The sequence below is a fragment of the Aedes aegypti genome, chromosome 1 (assembly GCF_002204515.2).
Source record: "Aedes aegypti strain LVP_AGWG chromosome 1, AaegL5.0 Primary Assembly, whole genome shotgun sequence".
Lineage (NCBI taxonomy): Eukaryota > Metazoa > Arthropoda > Insecta > Diptera > Culicidae > Aedes > Aedes aegypti.
In genome coordinates, this window is record NC_035107.1 from 143298689 (window position 1) to 143319585 (window position 20897).

Consider the following 20897-nt stretch of genomic DNA (forward strand, 5'->3'; position numbering starts at 1 on the left):
GGATCTTCGGTCCATAATCCTCTGCAGTCGGACCAAACAAAGAATGTTGGTGTCGAATGTCGAAAAAATGTTTCGCCAAATCATCGTTCGCCCGGAAGACCGCCCACTTCAGTGTATTCTCTGGCGAAATTCACCATCGGAAGACGTTCGGTCGTATGAGTTAAACACGGTGACGCACGGGACGCTAGCAGTTGAATACGATGTTGCCAGAAGGAGGTTTTCAATTACGGAAATGGGCGTCGAACGTGCAGGGATTTCCCAGGAAAACTTGGCAATTAGAACTCCCGATGGCATCTATTTGGATCCAAATCCTTCGGTGAAAACTTTAGGGTTGACCTGGTTTCCTTCCACGGATATTCTAGGATTTCAATTTACTATTCCTTCTCTGGATTTTGACGAAATCCTCATCAAACAGGCCATTTTGTCAGTGATCACAACTTCTTTCAATTCATTAGGCTTTCATGGAGCAGTTATTACTACGGTGAAGATATTTATGCAACATTTGTAGACCATAAGTGATGAAAATGGGAAATCACTCGAGTGGGATCAGTTTCTACCTTGAACGGTGGGTGAGGCGTGGTAGAAATTTCATGAACAGCTACCACTACTCAATCAACCTCGTATCTAACGATGCGTGATCAAACTCCTAACGCTTGCAATGCACTTCGAGTATTATTCACGTCTCATGCCCGTAGAGGACTACCACTGGTCTTATCAGCGTCTGCCAATGCGAGCTCTATCGGTTCCTCCAGCCAGCAGATATTCACGTTTCAGCGTAGTATACTGTTCAGAAACCACCTGGAACGTTCTTCCGACAATGTTCACGTCGTCAGCAAAACAGATGAACTGGCTGGATTTAATGAAGATCGTGCCCCGCATGTAGAAGCCCGCCCATTTCATAACACATTCTAGCGCAATATTAAACAGGAGGCTGGATTCTAGCGCAATATTAAACAGGAGGAAGACCTGAGAGAGAGGAGACAGCCGACTTAGATTGCAAGCTCGCAAAAGTCAACACGGAAAAAAATCATCCTAGTTTGAAACAACCAAAATGTTTGTTGAATTTCAAACCATCAAATTTGTTATTTCCCAGCCAAAATTTGTTGTTGTAATGTTAAGATTTTGTTTGAAACTAGTTTGTTTTATAGGTTGTTTCAATTTGAAATCTTTATGTTCATATAAAGCATATTATGGTTGTTGCAAACTAAATTATCAGTTAATTTTTATAAACAGCTAGTTTGGTTCTACCAGAAAATAGTTGTTTTTTCCCTGATTAATTTTTACTTTCTAAGCCGTAAACCACGTTTACCCATACGATTAAACCAGATTTAAGGCCTAAGCGGTGGTGAAGAAACCGCTTATAAATAGAATAATAGGTTAATGCAACGATTACAATATGTTGAATCAAACTAAGATTTTGTTTGAATCAAAAACAACCAAAATATTAGTTTGGAATAAATCAACTTCATGTGTTGCTGCTGTTTTTGTTTTGGATCATCTCGCAGTCAATCTAAACATGTCCACCGCATAATTATATACAATTGACAATCCAATCATAAAAGAATTCCGTTTATCATCCGTAAATAGTGTTTAAAACGTTTGTACATTTGCTTCTGAGGTAATTTGATTGATTATATACATTGTTTTTATTTCATTCAGCTAATATGCTTTCATTTATCAAATTTGCAGCTCAAACCATCCTAGAACAATGAAACAAGTTAGAGCTGCTTGTACTTTATTTTCCCAATTACTCAGAAATGGTAAGACAGATTTTCGCAAACCTTACATAGTGATCCTGAATCTAAAAATATTTCATTTAATTCTAGATCGACTCTATATAGAGAAAGTACGCATCATCACCCAAAATTCCTCTTCTGAAGGAAGCATTCCCTTTCGCATTAAACTTTCGGTTAAGGTACCGTGGGGCAAGTGGGTAATGGATTTCGCATAGTTGAGATTCTTCAAATCCTAGAGACTTTAAATTAAAACAAATGAGGTCATGTATATTTTTTAGCTTGACTCCCACCAAATATAAGCAGTATGCTGAAATTTATTTTTATGAAAAATTTAAGAAAAAAGCCCAGAAAAAGTTTTTGAAAAACGTCTCCTTACTTTTCACTTACCCTAAAAGTGGGGCAAGTGAAAAGTTTATCGTTTTGAACAATAAAGTCAAAAACTAATAGTTATTTTCACGATTTCTATATTATCTTTAACATTTGTTAAGGCGTCCCAATGAACAATAACATAAGTAACATGTAAGCAAAGAAAATTTTATTCTTGTTATTCGAATTTTCTTCTGTTTAGTTATGTTTGTTGAAATGATTCGAAAACATTATAACTGCAACATTTCCAATGATAGTTCTTACATATGGGACAGCAACTGCATTTCTGGTCTGTAGAATTTACACTGCTCGTTATTTGTCAAGAAAATCGGATATGACGTCGGATAACTCTTCGGGAGAAATCAAATAAAGTATTTAGAATTTTTTTTATGTGGATACGCCTATATACCATTTTTTATATTTTGAACTAGCTTTACATAGACATTCCACGAGATTTACGTGCGTTCTCTTATATTGGAAGTTTTCAATCAACGACTTCCTTTTAATCGGCTGTCCAAAGTAAACATATTAATATCGTAATATTTGGCAACCCTTTTTAGAGAAGTTCCATGATAATAGCTTTTAACACTTTGAGTATAGTGTTTCTTGAATTATCAGCACATTCTGTCGTTCTATGATAATTGCTAACCTTGTATCCTTATATCTACCTAAGGAGAAAACACAAATTCAATCTCTAATAAGAAACTTTTCACTTGCCCCACGTGATTGGAAAATTGACGGTGTTTCAATTTAGTTGTTTTTAGTTCTATGTCGAATTAATTCTGAAACTTTTTTTATTGCAGTTCAAAACTGTCAGAGGGGACAACTTAGAAGTGGTACAGAAAATTATTTTCCGCAACTTTTTTCCGCTGAAAATATTAAAATAAGATTACACGCCGCCAACTTGTTACGAAGTTATATTTAACAGGTTAACAATCTTTCGTTCTATTATGCAATAATGGTTGAAAAATCTCAGGAATCTCTTACCTATCGTAATGTTCTGAATGGCCTCGAAGGTTTACACATGAGTTTAAAACGTTAATTCACATATTTAGTAAATTATGCAAATTATTTTCACTTACCCCATTTACCCACTTACCCCGCGGTACCTTAATCATAGATGCTTGTTACGGTGGATTTAATTTCTATTATTGTCATTCAAACATTATTGTTAATCATTATTTATTAAAATACAAATAGTTTTACTTTCTTATCATGAACGATTTTTTTTATCAATAATAATTAAGAAATAAATAGTATAAATAGTATGAAACCACAATCAAACCAAAAACCCCAGTTGAATCGACTAAGAAATTTGTTTATTTTAATGTGATTCTTAGTTATTTCAAACCACTGCTTTTAGTTTGAATCTACCTAGTTTTTTGGTTGTTTCATGAAATGTCATATCCTGCAACAAATTTCACGGTTTCTTAGTTTCAAACTAAGATTTGTTGAATTCTAGAAAACCGTGGTTAAAACAACATAGATTTTTAGTTTGTTTTAAACGGTGCATGTTGTTGATTTAAACCATGATTTTGTTTGTGCAAATTTCAAATTTCAAATTGGTTGAAATTAACTAAAATTTGGTTGTATTTAACAATTATTTTTCTCCGTGTTGCCATAGAGACATTATTGTTAATCATTATTTATTAAAATACAAATAGTTTGACATTCTTATAATGAACGATTCATATCAATCATAATTAAGAAATAAATAGTATGAAACCACAATCAAACCAAAAACCCCAGTTGAATCAACTAATAAATTTGTTTATTTTAATATGATTCTTGGTTATTTCAAACCACTTCTTTTAGTTTGAATCTACCTAGTTTTTTGGTTGTTTCATGAACTATCATATCCTGCAACAAATTTCATGGTAGTTACAAACTAAGATTTGTTGAATTTATCTAGAAAACCGTGGTTAAAACAACATAGATTTTTAGTGCATGTTTTTGATTTAAACCATGATTTTGTTTGTGCAAACTTCAACCTAAAAAAATGGTTGAAATTAACTAAAATTTGGTTGTATTTAACAATTATTTTTCTGTGTGAAGGGAACCTGTCACCTACTGTCACTGTAAAACCAACACATTCGAAGGGCAGAACGTGAAAAAGCGTCAAAATCCAAGTAAACGTAATTCAAATTTCTAGGTGTTTTTTTCGAGAATTTCACATTTTAAAAAGTAGAATACCTAAATGCAATTGTGTGTTGGCTAACTGCTATTGATTTTTTTGTATTCAAATCCTTTTTCATAGTGAACAATATGAAGTAAATATGATTTTGACCAAAATAAGTTCATCTGACCCACGGTATACACAACAAGGTAGGCTATTCCCACGTGTAAACAACGATTTTCCATCAAATCATGTGTCGTCAAGCATGAGGCCTCGAGGATAGTAAAGGAGAGCAGGCTTTGCTTTCTTTTGCATTCGTTCGAGTTTGCGATAGGAATGACGTCACTGCCAAATGTCATTTTTCGGAGTATAATACCTTGCTTCTCTTTACCGTGATCTGACCGTTGTGCACTATCCAAGAATTGAAAAAAAAGTCAAAGAAGGCTATAAAACATGCCAGCTGTCAGTGAGCTGTCTTCTCTCTTTCAGGGAAAGACCATCGCCTTGTCTATGTGGCACTGAATCTGCCTTGTCAAAACCCTATGCTATCAGTGGCGTTGTGATTATTTCTAGCGCCAAAGAATGTGAAGATGACACCCGATTGTTAATCAGGCAATCAAGTAGACATAGCGAACAAACCCACACGTCAGAATTCCAATAACGTCATAAGCAGAGTGTTGAGGATTTGGTGGTGCTCCCGTTTGTTTGCTTGCTACAATCCCAAGCTCCACATTGTCGAAGTCCTTTGCGTGTTCCAAACGGGTCCGATAATGCAAACGATATCTTCACACAGCACTGTACACTATCCATCGTTGCCTTCATCAGTCTTGTCAGTTTCCTGGGAAAACCATTCTCGTCCACAATCTTCCATAGCACTTCGCTATCGATAGTAGTATAGGCCGCTTTGAAATCGATGAATAGGTCGTGACAGACAAGTGGCCAACTTGTCCGGGCCCATTTTAATAAGTTCCGCTTCAATGCCATCCTTTCTAGCTGCTTTGTTGCGCTGTTTGATAGCATCCTTAACTTCACCTATTGTGGGAGTTGGCACGTCTCCCTCATCCGCCGTACTGATGAAGCCATTCCTCTTACTGTCTTGGTCTTCCTCCTCTGCGCAGTTCAGGTGTTCATCGTAGAGTTGCTTCCACCTTTCAATCACCTCACGTTCGTCCATCAAGATACCTCCATTCTCATTGCGGCACATTTCGGCTCGCTGCACAAAGCCTTTGCGGGATGCATTGTTGTAGAACTTACACGTTTCTTGAGAACGATACAGCTGCACCATCTCTTCGCACTCCAACTCTTCCAGGCGGCGCTTTTTATCCCAGAATAGATGGGTTTGCTGTCTTCGCTTCTGTTTGTTTCGTTCCACGTTTTATTTTATTTTATTTCCACCGTCTTTGACATGAAGTCACACAGACTGAATTACTGTACTGCATATTCTAAATATTAACTCTAATTCTACCATGAAATACATTTTTAGACAAGTTAAAATCAAATACATTGCTTTTGACGTTAAACACAAGAAGACAGGCATCGAACGGATTATTCTGACCATAATTTGTTCTGTGATACGGTATGGCCAGGAACGGGTAGTTCCGTAGTTGCCGTGGTGGAATATTCAGCGGGACCTGTTCCAATAGTGCAGGGCTGTCAATGTTCCCTTGCAAGACGTCGAAAATAAAGAGACACTGCATTTCTATGCGTCTACTCCTCAATGTTTGCAGGTCAATCAATCGACATCGATCAGGGTAGGGCGGTAAGTTTGACGGATCATTCCACGGAAGAGTGCGCAGCGCAAACCGTATGAATTTTTTCTGCACACGTTCAATGGCAAGGATATGTGTGGTGTAGTAGGGGCACCAAACTGGGACAGCATACTCTACAATACTACGCACCAAGGAACAATAGAGCGTTTTTAAGGCGTAGACATCGGTGAAGTCAGCAGCGTGGCGGCGAATGAAGCCTAGAGCAGCGAAGGATTTAGCTACTGTGGCTCCCACATGATCGTTGAGTTTGAGCTTCGCATCGATGGTTACTCCCAGATCGCAGATTGAATCCACTCGCTCTATTATAACCGATCCGATGAAATAGTCGTGACTGACAGAGCGACTCCGGCGAGTAAAGGATATGACCTTGCACTTGCTACTGTTGACACTCATTCCGTTGTTTCCACACCAGACCAGCACAGTGTTCACGTCCTCTTGCAGCGTTACACAATCGACTGATGAAGTTATGGTGCGGTACATCTTCAGATCATCAGCGAAGGAAAGACGGGTGCCTTGCTGCAGCATAATCGCCTGCGCTGCATTCTTCTCGTCCAAAATCGTCTGACACTCCTCGTCGAATCAACCGTTCTGTCGACTTCCTTCCACGAATCTAATGGCACCTTCCGCTGCGTTGTTAAGAGGGGCTTCGGTGAGCTCTCCCTCTTCCGGCAACGCTGCTTCAAGGCGGCGCGTAATCAGTTGCGACTTCGGGTAGTTTGAGTCGTTCTAGATTGTACCGTGGCGGGCATCGGTACCGTATGTTGTTCACAACGGAAAGTTTTTGGCGCTCTTTAACCATCACAAGGTAGTGGTCCTAATCGATGTTTGCGCCGCAATAGGTTCTGACGTCGATAACGTCCGAGAAGTGTCTTCCATCAACCAAAACGTGAGATACATAGTGTCATTCAGACTCATCGAAATTGTTGACTCAAAAAGGGCCTGTTCAAAAATTTCATAACGCTAGTGGGGGTGAGTGGGTGTTGTCTCGATGTTACAGTTCACACAAAATTAGTATAATAGTCTTACAAAAGCCATTACGAGGAGGAGGGCCTTTATGAATAATATCTAAAATAAGCAAAAGCTTATTTCGCAATAAAAAAAACGCGGCCACCAGAAGCAATTTCAGCCACATTTTCAACTTTTGTACATGAATTGGATAATCACATTGATGGAGCTAAAACTATAAGGAGAATGAATTGTATCTTTTGCATTTAGAACATATTCTGACGATTGAATGGATGTAGTTTTATCATGTGATCAACTGAACACAAACTGATTCATGCTTTTTTGTATTGTAGACTGTGTATAATCTACTCTGGCTACAATTGGAGCTATGGCCAAAACAGGTGCTTCTACCCAATTACGAAAAAGCCATTACTTTACATATTTTTACTACTTTCAAGCTCGGGATGATGCGTCGCTGAATGCATCAGATAAACTTTTGTTGAACTGTGTTATTTATTTGCAAAAGGATTTTTAGCGGACTCTGGGGCAAGTGTGGCATAGTAGAAAGTGTGCCATCCCTGATTTTTATAAAAACTACCAAATATTTTCATCTTTGAGCTTAACAATATGGTCCCTTATAGTTCACACACTTAAATTATTTTACGGATTCCTGTGAAATCTCAACAGCTGAATAGTTCGGTAAAATAAATTAACGGAGTACGGTAAATTTTTACAGTATTCGGTAAAAAATCACCGGAATCCGTTAAATTCCGACGAAGTTAAGGTGTTTTATTTCACCGAACTGTTCAGCTGTTGAGATTACGGTGAAATTCACCGTAAGAGCTTAGTGTGCACATACGATGATTAAACTATAATGACAATTTCATCATTTTTCACGTAAATACGTACTTTTGTAAACACAATCAAATTTCAGTTGATTTTTATAAGATTTCGTTGTTTCTAATTAGCATGGTAGAAGGTAAATTATTAACAGATTTTTCTAACGTACTGTTTATCGTGAAACTATTCAAATGTGTAAGTTTACTGTCACATTGGAACGAAAAAAGTATTTTGTTTTACAAATGAAATGCAGTTTGGTTGAAATCTGTACTTTTTGGGGCAAATGTGCCACCTATTCGGCAAACGAAAATTTTAGGAGTGAAATTTATTAAAATGTAAACATCATCAACACAACCACAATAATAAATCAAAATAATGCACCAGTAGTGGTTTCTGAAGTATTAGCTAACATTTTTGCTCCCAAAGTGATTTTGTCTCCAAATATTCAAAAATGTCATGTTTTTCGGTGTGGTAAGTACTATTTCACTTGTCAACATCAAGATTTTACCGTTATTTAGTGCTGTGGTGATATTATATCGATTATTTTAGACAGGTGATTCAAAATCAGTTTCGTTTAGTAAATGTAATTAATATTTTTAAATCACGTGTATCCTTAGAAAACATTGTAATAATTCTACAATATTTCGGTATAATTTATGTTTATAAAATGGACGAATTTTCTAGTTGTACTATTTTTTTTTGTTCGAATTTGTGTGAAGTAACGTTTAAATAGTTTTCATAATAATTTGATAAAATAAAGATTTTTTATTTTACAACAATTTATTTATGTAACATAGCAATACTAACAAGAATGAGAGTAATATGATTTTTACTATACATTATTACATCACATTTGTTTTGAGAATAGATTATGTTTTACTGGTCTATTTACGCCACCATGGTGGGGCAAGTGGATCATTTGGCGCAATTTTTTAAGTTTCTAATACTCAATACATAACAATCAGAAAAATCGAAACAAATAACGAATTAAAGTATTTTAGTCCCTCTTTTGTTGTCCACATAACAATTTTTAAAATAAATAGCAATGAAGTTGACTATTGATTTTTCTGTATCCACTTACCCAACGGTACCTTATTCGAATTGACTAGTAGAGAGTTCCGCATGCGATGAACCTTGCTATAAAACATCCCCTTGTGACGGTTATCTTAAAAATATTTTTTAAATTATCAATTAGACTCTGCTTTGTAAGTAATATTATTGTAATACATGCGATGTTTATTCGGTGGCCGTCTTGCCCCATAGTGTTGAAGAATAGGTTATTTTGGATGATATTTAAGAAGTTCCAAAACAAATACTTTGCTTTTACTTGTCATAAGCAGAGTGCTTATGAAAAAAATGCGAAACTAACATCATGAGGCTTGATAAAATTGTGGGTTGTATAAGCTTCAGACAAAGTTATAGAGCAATTTGTTTAAGGTGGCACACTTGCCCCAAATTCCGCTACTAATGGCTTGAGCTAAAAATTGTACCTTCAGTTACTCATTCAAGAATATGGTTTTAATGGCGACTGAAACGTTCGTATTTTACAAATAAAGCTCAAGATCAACCCTCTCATCAAATCGGTAATGACAAAATTGAGTACATCTGTGAGGCGACAGATTTTTACAAACATCCGAGCAATAAATATCTTTTTTTGTCTCCTGATGCCCTCCAGTGCTACCCTAATTTACGTTAATTGCACATTTAAACTGCCATCGCCGGCAGCACAGAGCAAACATCATTCGAAAAGACTCGGCGCTGCACTATCCATCATGAAGGCAACCCGACAACGAGGTCGGTCAAAATTGAACATCTTTTCAAACGTGTTTGATATTACCCCTTCTTTCTGCAACTGTTGTTTGCACCCGGTAGTCCCACGGGATTTTCAGAAGAGGAAAAAATAGGCGAACCGTGTAGCGAAGTTTGACTGCATTTTAAAGGAGTAGAATGCTTTTTTTGGTTTGGTCGATTCATTAAAAATTAATGATTGACGTAATTACTCTTGGTCGGAGACAAAAAATCCGACATGTACGAAATGGATTGCTCTTTCTGAATTTCTTTGTTCTTCAGTGAAGGAACATACTTATCCTTTTCCCTGAAAACGGAACTACATTATTTTTAAGACTGAAAAGGGGTATTTTTAATAATGCATGTAGTTTTGGTAGTGCGAGATTCATGAGTTACTAAACGAAATGAACAAAATTGATGAGATATAAGCATTTTTGAAACGATTACAGACAATCTGTTATATGATCACTATTTAATAAAGTTTTAAAGAATTACCCAGACAACCAGAAATCGCAAGAAAGTTCACGTTACAACTCGTTTATTCATACTAATTACATCAAACCCGCAAAACACCGTGGATAAACTCGTCAGATTGATGACCTTCCTCGCATAAAACACTTCTTTTCTGAGTTCACGTGTACATTTTGTTTCGTCTCGTACACTCGTACAAACAAAATCGGATCACTCCGTAGCAGCTGTCAAATCAACATTCGTTATCATAAGTTAAGTCGGATAAGATCACAGGTTAGTTCGGTAGAAAATTTATACAGTCGCATTGTATGTAATTATTCATCACATAATGTATGCACGCATATCGCCTCCACTTTTAAACGTAGAAGGCCTTTTCGCGACATCTTATAAGTGAAATGTTGCACATACAAAGCCTCCAGGTGATTTCGTTATACGTACATTTTGGTTGTCTGGGTAGTCACGCATCCGTGATACTTTATTCATGATAGAACATGAATTCAATCTTAAATCTTTTAGCAAACAGCATTTTAATAGAAAACCACAAGTGTCAATTTGGACAAATTGTGATGCAAAATGATGAAATCGTTCTGGCGGGCTTCGATCCCACGATTCATCAGTATGCTAGAAAGGTGCGTTAACCAACTACGTCACAGAACGTGCAACGATTCTGCAGCGCCGTCGCCTAAGTCGATCTCCCTATCGCAAAAGCAGTCCAGCAAGAGTCTACGATCAAGTCGAAAATTCAACGCGTACTGACGATCCTGCAAACAGTGTTGCCACATTGTTTTCAATTCTCATCTGTGATCTTGGCTGAAAAAATCTTTTTTATATTTAGTCAACCTCCAAAAATCTCGGTAAAAATCTGTGTTGCGTAAAAATTTTGATATTTCAATTATTAGATCAATAAGAGCTTTTGTCGACATATCCAGCCTGTTCTAGGAATGCTTCTTCTTCTTTCTGGCGTTACGTCCCAACTGGGACAAAGCCTGCTTCTCAGCTATTAAGGACATATAGGAAGGAATCCCTGTCATGGCAGGGAAAATGGCTTCCTCACATATACAAACACATTTGCTGGCGGTTCACATTATTTCTCAAAATTTTTCACTTACCTATAATTAATCATTCCCAAATTGCTAACTGGATACCAGAACACCGTAATGTTACCATTAGTGTAGTTTTAGCAACTGCCAACTAGCAAAATTTCACGAATCGTGCTAATTTTCAGCACGAACGACGAACATTCCTTCGTTTGTTTACACTTTCTCTCCCGCGAGCGAAGGATACTTTTCGCCCAATTTTAACCAATCTACTACACGTAGAACACCATTCTCGATTTACTTTCATTAATTATATATTGTAAAACACCTTGTTGTTCATTTCTGATGGATACAACTTGAAACTTTGCAGAACCGTGCTTAAAACAATCACCCGATCACAACTTTTCGTTTTTTCCATTTTTCTAATTTCAAGTCGGCTGCCCGCTTGCAGTGCTGTCAGGAATGTTGATGATTACGTACGGCGTCAAGCAATATTATTCAGTTGAAATGAAAAAGACTAAAACTGATGCAGGGATGACTGGCAACGCCGTCTTATTAATTGCAATTTCACTATTACTAACATATAAGAGAATATTTTTTGTGTACAACTACTTTCAAACTGAAATTTACGGATTCAACGGAGTTTCACCTTAACTGAGAGCTATCTTTGCCGATTGACCATTTTTGCATGTGTATATCGTGTGGTAGGTACGAAGATGCTCTATGCCCTGGGAATCGAGAAAACTTCCTTTACGAAAAGATCTTCGACCAGCGGGATTCGAACCCACGACCCTCAGCATGGTCATGCTGAATAGCTGCGCGTTTACCGCTACGGCTATCTGGGCCCCTCTAGGAATGCTAATAATTTGTTTACTACAGTCAACTCTCCCTTACTCGATATTGAAGGGACCATCGAGTTAGGGAGGTATCGAGTTACAGAACACAAAACCAGTGCAACTGCGTTCCAAGGGACCATCGAGGTAGCCATGAAAACCAACTTTTACTATGGTTCTTTAACTCGATATCGAGATACGGAATATCGAGTAAGGGAGAGTAAACCGTAATTTACTAACAAGTGAACTGTACACCTCGTAACGTATCCATAACAACTATAGAAAAAGATGGTCATTTATTGTGTTTTTTTTTCTAAATACTTAAGTTAGTATTCAAGAAAAACTAATCAGAAGAACGGCGTTTTTTTATTTGTTCAAAAATCGTGCCCAAAATTCGTGTTATTTCCAAAAATTTCAAAAATCCTTTGCATCTTTAAAATCTGTGATTTGTGATCACAGATATCTGCAGGCTAGAACAGAAAAAAATCTGTGTAATTACAGATAAATCTGTAATATCGTATCGACGCAAAAAATAAAACTATCTCTGTTGTTCGTAGGCAATCTAAGTTGTTTAATAGTAGTTATTACGCTCAATGGGATGGGTGCCCTAGCGTAGATGTGGTTATGAAACTTAGAGGAAACAATATGCACAACCCCCAGAGTCCGGATTTTTTTTTTTTCAAATTGGGTAATATTTCCATATGCAATTTGAAGAGTTTGGAAAGCGTGTGCAAGTTTCTTAGGCTGTGAACCGTTTCATCAATTATTTAACTATTAGTTAAAATTGGACATTTCGATAGTTATTTTCCCCTCAAATGGTTCAATTGAACTTCGATTTTGTGCTGGCCGACGGCGCTACAGTATTGTTACCCATTCTGTGGCGAAGTGGTTAACGCACCCTGTCTAGCGTACTGCAAAACGGTGAGTTGACAACTAGGAATGAGCGTTTAACACAGCTCTGGTCCTCACAAGTTCCTACCTCACGCTTCCACGGGTCAAACGATGACAAAGACCGCCAGATAAGGGTTGCGTACTTAGCTGGTAGTGCATCCTGTACACTGTTGTCCTTCTGACATTCGCTAGATTGAGGAGGTACGTCTCGAGCGTCTGTTCACCAGAAGTTGTGGCTCAAACGGCGTCTGTTCTGGTATCCACTGCACTGCGCTGGAACTGCAAGCCACTTAGTTTCGAAGGTTGCGACAGGATAATCTATGACAAACTATATCCCCGCAACTTCGAAATCGTTGCGCTACAGGAACTTTGTTGGACTGGACAAAAGGTGTGGAAAAGCGGACATCCAGCGGCTACCTTCTACCAAAGCTGTGGCACTACAAATGAGCAAGGAACTGGCTTCATAGTATTGGGCAAGATGCGGCAACGCATTGTCGGGTGGCAGCCTATAAACGTAAGGATGTGCAAGATGAGGATAATTGGCCGTTTCTTCAACTACAGCATCATCAACGTACACTGCCCACACGAAGGGAGACTCGACGACGAGAAGGAGACGTTTTACGCACAGCTGGAGCAGATATATGACGGATGCTCGCCGCGTGACGTGAAAATCGTTGTTGGTGACATGAACGTACAGGTAGGACGAGAGGAGATGGACAGACCGGTGATCGGGCAGAACAGCCTGCACGCCGTATCTAACGACAACAGCCAACGATGCGTCAACTTTGCAGCCTCTCGTAGTATGGTAGTCCGAAGCTCCTTCTTCCCCTGCAAAGATATCCATATGGCCACCTGGAGATCACCCGATAATCTAACCAAGAATTAAATCGACCACGTTCTAATTGACGAAAAATTCTTCTCTGAGATCACCAAAGTTCGCACATATCACAGTTCGGATCACTGCCTGGTTGCTTTATGTATGCGCTCAAAACTTTCGACGGTGACCAAGAATGAGATGAATGCAGCATTTGCGAGAATGCTGCAACACCGTACGAGATCGAACGAGGCACGGTATAAACAAGCACGGAACAGACAAAACTCGATCATCCGGAGAAAGAAGCGCTATCAAGAAGAACGAGATCGCGAAGCGATGGAAGAGCTGTTCCGCGCTAAAGACACACGGAAGTTCTACGAGAAGCTTAACCGTTCGCGCAAAGGCTTTGTGCAACAAGCCGATATGTGGCAAGAGCGCTGCACTGGGTTATTTCCAAGATTTGGGAGGAGGAAGTATTGCTGGAGGAGTGGATGGAAGGTGTCGTGTTTCCCATCTACAAAAAGGGCGACAAGTTGGATTGCGCCAATTATCGTGCGATCACAATTTTGAGCGCCGATATTTGTAAATTTCAATTTTCGCTACGGAAAAGATTCATTCCTTTTGTAATCCAGTCAAAAATCCTTCAAGAATGTTAGCAAAAAAACTGTCCTTCATTATTCTTCCTCGATTTTTTTCAGATATTCAACCATGTGCTTTAAAGGGATTCATCTTTCCTCAAAAAATATTTTCGTACTGTTCGTTCCTTTTTCAAGAACTCTTTTACCAGTTTTCACTGAGTTCTTTCTGAGATTCCCAGACTTTCTGACCTCACCAGAAAATTTCTTGAAAAATCTCTATCGAACTTCTTAAAAATCTATTGAAAAATTCTGCCAGAGAATGTTTTAGAAATTCTTTGAATCATTTCTCCTGGAAGGTCCTCTACGTACTTTTTACATTTAAATTCCAATTGTTGGTTTAAAGTCTTCAGTTTTGTTCATTAATAATTTGTTTCGGATTTTCAAGAATTACTGAATTCTAGAAGTCTCACCAAAACCATCTTCAAGATCACCAAGCAAGGATTCATTCCACGAATTCTAAAGAGAGTTCGCCAACAGTTTTTCCAACTTTGCTTTTGAAATTCTTTCTAAAGTTTCTCTACAGGATTGTTAAAAAAAAAATACAGCAAAAATTATCCAGACTTCCTGCAAGAAACAATCTCCTTGATGTTGAAGATGAAGATGAAGATGTTACTCTAAGTACTCCTCGTAATGTTCCACTTGAATTTCATGAGCAATCAAAAAGAATTCAATTGGGAAAATGTTGTTCATGTTTTCTCAAAAATACTCTGTGCAGATCTATTTTTATTTTTTCACAGATATATATTTTAAGACCTCTTTAAAATCAAGGAGCTCTCTATCGAAAATATGTATATATATTTTTTTGGAAATGACTAACTAAGCAATGTTTCAAGAATTCTATCATTCCTATAAAGTCTTAGATGAACAGTTCAACTGTTGTTTCAAAAGCTCTTCCGCGAAACAACTCAAAGATTCGTGATTACTTCAGGGATTTCTTAGAGAATTATATCATTGTTTCCCTATGATTGTCCCGAAAAAATACCAGATATTCATCTAAGTATTTTCTAGTGATTTTTCTAGCCGCTCTAACGATTCATTTGAGAAATTTTTGAAAAAAATTCCACCAGATATACTAAGATTGAACTTCTCGAAAACTTTCTCCAGAAGTTCCATCAAGTATCCTTTCAGGTTCTAGAATTAACTCATTTTTTTCCGAATAGTAATCTAAGGATTCTTCTATAAATAACATTTACAAATTTATCTACTCTTCATTTGTCTGGTTCAAACACTACTCCAGGAATATCGCAATATTTTCATGGATTGATTTACTTTACTTTACTTATATCAGATGTAAAAAAAAACCATAAAAATAGGTTCAAAAGTAATTTGGTGGTAATATCTTAAATAATTGCGGCTTCAATATAATTTAAAAAGAAATCTGAATTCCTGTAATGAAATTCAAGATTTAAACCGTAAAATTTCCGAAACTTGTTGACAATATACCTCACTGAAAAGCTTAAGTGGTTTTGTAGGATCTACTACAAAAGTTCTTGTTATTTTTTCTTCTTCTTTGATAATAGAAAATAATTGGTGTTGAAACGGATCGAATTTTTACTGAAAAGGTTTGTAACTTAAATCTTAGATAATATTTTATATGCACTCCAATGTTTCATGATGGTGAATATATTGATGTAGAATTATAGTAGCTATCTATCTATCTAGAACCTATTTTTTACTACCTTTAGAAATTCCAAACAAACTTTTTTGAAGGGTCTATTTCTATAGAAGTTTACCACAAGTTTTAAGCACATTACCAAAGATATATTGTGGTAAAATTCGTAATGTAAGATTTCATGCATTTAAACCATGGGTGAAACATTTGCATTACTTTGAAAATTTGTTGAGGAATTCCTGATGGACACTCAGAAATCAGGAACCATACGAAGAAGAAATCTGTAATATTTAAAACTCTCATAATATACCCTTTTCTAGATTATTTAAAATGTTGCTTTTTGGAGTATGGAAAGATTTTTGTACGAAGTTTCTTAAAGCATCATGTGAAAGAAGGAGAAACAACAAAATGTTGAAGCAGGTAAAAATAGATGGGCAATAACGATAATTTATACTCTTTCCTCTAGAGGTAAATTAAAGGATAGTTAAACCCTATTTAATGGATTTACAAATAAAAAAAAATTCTCAAGAAGTTCCGTCAAGATCTTCTTCTGTCAAAAAGCCTCTTGAAATTCCACCCTCGTATCGTTCAAAAATTGAAATCAAAAACAATTTCCTTGGTGAATATATTACTAAGTCCTTTCTTCTTTCCTTGTTTTCTTTTCATGTTTAATGTTTCTCTACAGATTCCTTTACAACTATGTTCGGAAGCAAAAGTTTTCCTGGGATTTTTCAACAAATTTCTTCTTATGATTCGAAGGCAAGGGTCATTTCAAAAAAATCTTTCCAATTCTTGAATAATCCGGGGATTTAAAGCAAAATTTCTAAAAAAACATAGAAGAATTTATGACGCAATTTGTGATTTATATTTGAAACATTTCTTGAGGACTTTTGATGAACTTCACGGAAGAATTTGTAATAAAATTTGTGGGAAAACTATTTTAAGAATTTTACAGAAGAATTTCTAGTAGAACTTCCAGCGAAATCTCTGTATTAGACTTGACAGAATCAATGATTTTTTGGAGGAAATACGAGGGAAAACTGAACATTTGAAAGAATAATTAACATTATTCAGGTAAATCCGGGAGCATATTCCGGAATCAATTTGCTAATAAAAAGTAGACCTAGAAGGAATGCATGACCACCAGGACGAATTCGCTTTGAAAGTCCCACAATATTGTTTGACTAATTTCCAAAAGATTTGCAAAAGTTCTAAAGCTACCCTTCAATATTCCTTAAGGAATTTGATTAGAGTAAAATTCTATAAAGAATATCGAAAAGTTTTATGAAAAATTGAACTACAAATCTGTTGAAAATTAATCAAATAATTTATGAAATAATAAGTTTTCCTGAAATAATATAGCAATACATTCATTCATGCGAAAATACTTGAAAAGTTGAATCAACATCAAAGAGAGATTTTATTGCTAGAATGAACGATTTTGTTACATTTTTCACACCAGGTTAAATTTCTGCCATTCGACTGAAGAAAACTTAATCATGCCAAAATTTCTTAAAAGTTAAGTCTTATTTTTTGATAAAAATTCCCGCTATGTATTGTTTGAGAAATGCCTCTAGTAATGTTGTCTATTTTACCAATTATTTTTTCGGTCTTTACACGAATTGAAGTTAATGTATAAATTTCTTTAGCAAATTCTCATAAGGGAAATCATCCTCACCGGATACCTCGAGCAGGGTATCCTCGAAAAAAAAAATGAGAAATCAGAATGCAGTGAATTATGCTGAAACAGCATTGTTTGGATTATTAAAAAAAACTAATTTTGGGAAGCACGTTTCCAGGACATTTAGATACGTTTTTTTGTATCACGGTATTTTTTGCAACGGAGATGGCGAAAAATTGCGCTCATCGCATATAACAAGAAGCTAGTTCTAACAATAATCATTCGATCGAAAGCCGGACAGTTAAGCTTTCGGTTGTCGCACAATTCACCGAAGTCAAAACCGCCACGCTGATGCTGTAAAAACCAAGCACGGGTTTCTCTCAAATAACGTAACTTCTGAAGAGATTTTTTGTCCATAACAAGAGTCATGTACCTGATTCATAAGATTTTGCTTCATGTTATTTTTTTTTAATTTTTACTATCATAAAAATTTGGGGGGGGGGGGGGGGGGGGCTGGATAATTCTGGAGGGTGCCAGGCCCCCCTGGCCCCCCCTGTTCCTACGCCAATGTATTCTGATAGAGAATATATGGTTTTGAAAAGCATATCAATAAATCGATTCATTTTTAACTTATTCAATAAAAGAATAAGTAAATTTTCGGCAAATAAGCAATTCAATAATAGAGACAATTCGATGAAACTGATGTCACTAGATTAATTAACTCATTACGCGTGGTAAAGATGGACAAATTATGGGTGAAATTATGAAAAACAAATCCACGTGCTCGGCTGGGATTTGAACCCAGCACTCTTGTATGTTAGACGAGCGCTTTACCAACTAAGCTGCCGAGCCACTTGGTGACCCAATAACTGAGTTGGTTACAAGTTTAGAATTCAAATCCCCACAGATCATGCAGACCCCTTTCATAACCCATATCCATCCATCTCATGTTACTACACACGCGGGCAGAGCGAGTGCGATTTGTTTAGTGTTGAAACTGTTTGCCTATCGTACCTACATCGCTTCCACAACAACTATATTGTGGAAGAGTAAAGATGTTGGAAGGCTATCAACGTGTCGTTCTCACTCAAGGGATGTCACTAGTTGTTAAAAGAATGAGGTAATTATAAAAAAGAGCTCAAGTTAATTATAAAAAATGCTCAAGAAAAGCATTTTTCTTGAATCGCAGTACGCTGTTGAAATGAAATGTCAATTCACTGTAGGAAATTTCTTGACAATTTTTTGAGCAGAAATTTTTACTTTTCTTAAGCTGAACAGCATACCTAGCTTTAGTATATTGTTTGAGTAACAACAACCTTGGTAACGAAAGGGTGACTAGCAACGTAGTCACAGAAACTTTCAATAACACTGTATGACGTCACACATAGTCATAATGCAATGGGTTGCTGTGTGAAACACAATCGGTGCACTAATACATACAAACAGTTGTGTATTATACAGAATTATCTCCTCACCTCTATTACAGCACATTGGGTAGGGATAAGAGTTGCTGGGCAGGAGGCAAGGAACCGCACATAGGGGTCTATTTTATTCCTTCAGGTATGAGAGGTACCAATGATACGCCAAGTCGAGCCGTTTACGAACCAACGTTTACTAAAGCACGTATAATGAAAATACCCACTTTTAGAAGCATTGCATATGATATTAAGAAGGCTGATCATCTATATGAAATATTAGATGCTCTAGATATAGCTAAATTCCATGAGAATAGTTTGTCATAAAAAAAAGTTAAGTGATGAAAAAATAGCAGTAACGTTGAGCAGCTCGTGAAAACTGCCTAATAACAATATTTTCTTATCTTATATAGGCTATAACGTCAAAAATTATCAGAACAGTATCTCAGAAGAACATCTTATTAGAAACATGATGCTTGCTCTTACAATAATTAGCTGAACAACATTTAATAGAACAAACGCATTTTGAAAAATCATTCGCCAAAAATCAGCTAAGGTAATTTTGTTGGTGTCAAGTCAATGTGTAACCCTACATGTCGTTTCTAGATGCATTGCAAACACTTTGTTTACTCATCTTAAGAAACAACTTGTAGTATAGCATAGTATAGCACTAAGATAAGTTCGGACAACTGGCTTCTTTTAGTTGTTCTTCTTTTCATCCATGAGCCCAGTTGTGAATTTTCCACCCTTGCGTGTTACGCTAAAACAGTGTTGCCATTTGTATGGAAGACGGTACACTATTTCATTCGAAAAAAAAAAGAAAAATATTTCTTGTACAAACCGAACTAATTGAAGTGCACTAGGACCAATATCACACTGCACAATCTGCATTCGAATGTTAGCTTGAAGATCGGTATGCCCTTCTCATTTTTCAATCAAATCCTAACCAATTCGTTACGCGTTTTCGAGTCCTTCGAGAATCGATAAAAATGATGATCTCCGAACACAATGAAAGGCTTTGATCTTCATTTCTTATATTTTCACGCTGATTTCGTTCCACTATTTTTTTTATGCACATCAGTCGGCTAGTTGACATGAACTTTCATTAACAACCGCAAATTATTGCAACCTAACATGGTCATCCGGCAACACAGGCAAAACCAAAACAAACGCATCCGATGGAAATTTTCCACACGCAGGCACACACTCGGAGACATCAAAATCAACCAATTCGTGACTGGATCACAAACTGGATAAAATTTTATAACCAGTTGTCCGATCTTTATCTTAAGTATAGAGCTCTGCATAAAACTCACCCTTTCTCTTTCACTCTTCCATAAATTGTATAAACAACAAGGCCAGTAAACTTCAAAATCTCATACAAAATCAAAACAGTGCAGAGCCCCATAGCATAGCAAAGCATATACTGAGTGCACATTGGGGTGATTCAAAATTCAAAAAAGTTTGAAAATCCAGTTTCCCAAATCTTTTTTACCATCCTAACGATACAAATTTTAGGCTTCATCGGTGGCGATTTAAAGGTAGCCCAAAAACAATGAATGTTGATATATAGATTTCTATGAAGAAATTTTGAATAATGTTCCAAACACGTTAATACTGTAATGGAAATACAAACTTATCATGTCGTCGTGAAAACTTATTCTTTGAATCATAATCTAGAAAGCGATTTGATTTTGTGATGGTTTTATCAGAATTTTAAAGAACGCTTAAAGCATTCAATGGATTTTTATTGATGACACTGTTCATTACCATCATGAAACTCTCATGAAACGTAAATAAATCCAATCAGCTCTGAAATCCCCTCGCATGAAATTGTGATATACAAAAAAAAAAATCATGTTTAGATTTTCAATTGTTTATTCCCGAAATACTGAAGAAAATGTTCTTTTCTGATATCGTTTTTCTCTTTTTACATTTTTACAGAGCCTTATTGAATTGACTAAAAGTTACTCTTCCTAGTGATAAACCTATTTAGCAGTTACGG